The 2,898-nt window shown below is 33.0% G+C and overlaps 1 pseudogene; it reads left to right on the top strand.

Moving 5' to 3' along the window:
* Positions 1 to 1,134: 1,134 nt before the first annotated feature.
* The window catches only part of LOC110035868, a 4,029-nt pseudogene continuing 2,265 nt past the window's right edge, over positions 1,135 to 2,898 (top strand).

The raw sequence follows: 2,898 nt of genomic DNA, 5'->3' as shown, positions 1-2,898 counted from the left end.
TATAGATGTATGTATGTATGTATGTATGTATGTATTAGTATATGCATTAGTATATATATGATGGCATTATGATTAGAATTCACAGTAACTTGATTGGTGACCAAAGAATTTCTAATTTTATTTTGGCTTCGTTATTGACCAATATTCTGCTTTTAATTTTTATAATCATTATCTAAGTGCCAGCAAAATATACTTGAGATGAGATATCCTGTGATGACGAGCAAGGCAATGAAAATGAATATGAGATGTGCAGATGGGAGTTTGCAAGTGGAGTTTTTTCAAGATGCAATTATATCAATATAGATTATACTATTTTGCACAAAATGGGCACATGGCAGCCAAATGCATATGAATTTATGTGAGTTTCTATGAAGGAGCGCAGAAGATCTATGGGAGTCGAGCATAGTGATAGTGAGTTTGATTCATGAATTACAAGCGAGAATGTAGTAAAAGGGTGTAGATGCTGGAGGTTTGGATGAGATGGAGATATTTTTTGTTGATTTGTGGGTGCGGGCTTAATAAGATTTATACGTAGCAATATGCCATACGTGTTGAGAAATCTTGCGGAGTAGGATAAAGATTTCTCCTTAGCAATATGCCATACTATTTGAAGTACTCAATATAACACATTTGTTTGTATAATAATTGAATCTTGTAATGAAGACACTCATTATGCTATGTGAAGCCTATAATGAAGTATTTATTTGTTTTACATGCAAATAGTTTAAGTTGAGCAATAAACCAAACAATTAAAAAAAGTATTGTGTGACATTTGCACTATGCTTTATAGTGCACATAATGTAAGAAGTTTGTTATACTATATTATGGGCTATTGTGTGAGATATTTTGAGCTACTGACATGTATGAATGGGATTAAGGAAATTAAGCAAATCCACTTTTTTTAATGGAGACAAGATTATAATGATTGGGAGCATGAAGGAACCTTAGATTGGTGATTTAATCCCCATTCTGGATGCCACGTGCAAGACTTGTATTTTTATCATTTGAATTATAGCTCAAGACTTACTATTTATTTTAGCCATAAATTTAAGGACATTCCAACTTTGGTAAAATTTGAATAATGACATACATATTTAAATTTCTAATTATTATTTTACCGGCATATTTGATAAGATGATAAACAAGGGTGACTGCATGGTAACATTGAATAATATTGAAATTATTGGCTCAGGTATAAGGATTGGGGTAAACTTGCACTACACTAATTTCTTTGGTTGCATAGAACTCTACTCTCACTAGAAAGTTAAAAGTAATTTTCTTCATATGATGACATGACCAAGAATCATAACTGCATGATGCATTTAATAATATTGAAAATATATACTCATGAATAAGGACTGAGGTAGACTAATAGTACATTAATTTTCTTAGGCTGCAAAGTACTCTAGGGTTTTGAAATATTGGATGAAATTGGAGTCCTTTGCTGCAAAACTTTCAAAATTCATCCATAAGAAGAAATAAATCACAAATCTATTTAGAAGAAGACGTTATGATTTTGAAATCCTTTATTAGGAAGTTAAGTCTTGAGGGAAGAGCTACCCTTGCTCTCATAATTGATCCTCAGTTATATTATGAAAACTTTCTAGAAGGCGTTTGTAAGATCGAGGTCTTTGAACCCTTTTTAAATTGATTTTGGCTTGGATGTACTAACTGATTGAAGCATCGGGTTTGCAAAACTTCAATGTTTTGTGTGGATGTCGATATGAGATATGCAATGCAGGTTTGCTGGTAGAAAATTATTGGAGAAATGATGAGACGATGGGGAGTGTGCTGGTTTGTGTATGATGTGCAATGGGCGTTCAAACGCAAGCATGATTCAAAAGGGTGCATGAGATTTGCGGGAGTTATTTCTTTAGGAATATGAATTTAATAGGTGAATTGCCAGTGGGAATGCAAGCGAAGGGTTAAAGATGCATAAAGCTTTCATAATAAGTAGACGCATTTCGTTGGTTTGCTGATGCATGATTTGCATAATGTGAAGGCACTGCAATAATATTACAATTAGGGAATCCAATATGATGCAACGTTTATGGGTGATTGAGAAATGATTAGCAATTTGCATTATAGATTTAAAATATTATGTAATTATAAGAATTGCATGGGTTGTGACTCATGGTTATCTGAAGTTTAGCTAAAGGTCCACAAGCTAGAAGGTGGGCTAACTGGTTGCATCAAAGAGACATGGCTTAGAAGCGATGTGATGTTTGACGAAAGGGAAGAGACTTTTTATTGTTATTAAAATTTATTATGGGGAGTTTTTTAGATCTAGTAATTAGAACTCTTATGCCAATTGATGACAAGCGTGATACAAATACAAAGATAGTGATAAAGAGAGCACAAAAAAAAATATTTTATATAAGCATATTCTCTCATGTTGCTTAAAGAAGATTGTGAAACTTACTTTCAGAGAAAAACTTGTGAATTTGAAGACATGCAGGTGTAAGATGTTATTCAAAATGGAAAAAGAACCTAAGTATTTATATTATGATGTAACAGTTGATGGATTTGTTGTTTACCAACAATCACGAGTGGTTGTGGTGAAGGATGGTCAGACTATCTTATTTGATAAGTAAATGTAGAATTCCTTAAAAATTGCGCAAGCTATTCGATCATTTGTGTACTATCGTGCTTCAAGTCTCACCGAGAATAGGAAGAGCCTTACATTCTTGTTTACAACAAAAAACTAATGCATTTTTTAAGCACAAACAAGAAATACATAATTTTGTTACAACATCAAGAATATGAAGACAATTCTCATCTATTATGGGAGAACTTCGTTGAGTTTCATGCTACTTTTTTTATCGTAACCAAATCACTTAATGATTTTGATGTGGGGGCTAGGTTGAACCGGGGTCAACCGGTTCAACAAGGAGGTGT

The sequence above is a fragment of the Phalaenopsis equestris genome, unplaced genomic scaffold, assembly GCF_001263595.1.
Source record: "Phalaenopsis equestris unplaced genomic scaffold, ASM126359v1 Scaffold000002, whole genome shotgun sequence".
NCBI lineage: Eukaryota > Viridiplantae > Streptophyta > Magnoliopsida > Asparagales > Orchidaceae > Phalaenopsis > Phalaenopsis equestris.
This window is presented reverse-complemented; position numbering and strand designations above follow the sequence as displayed.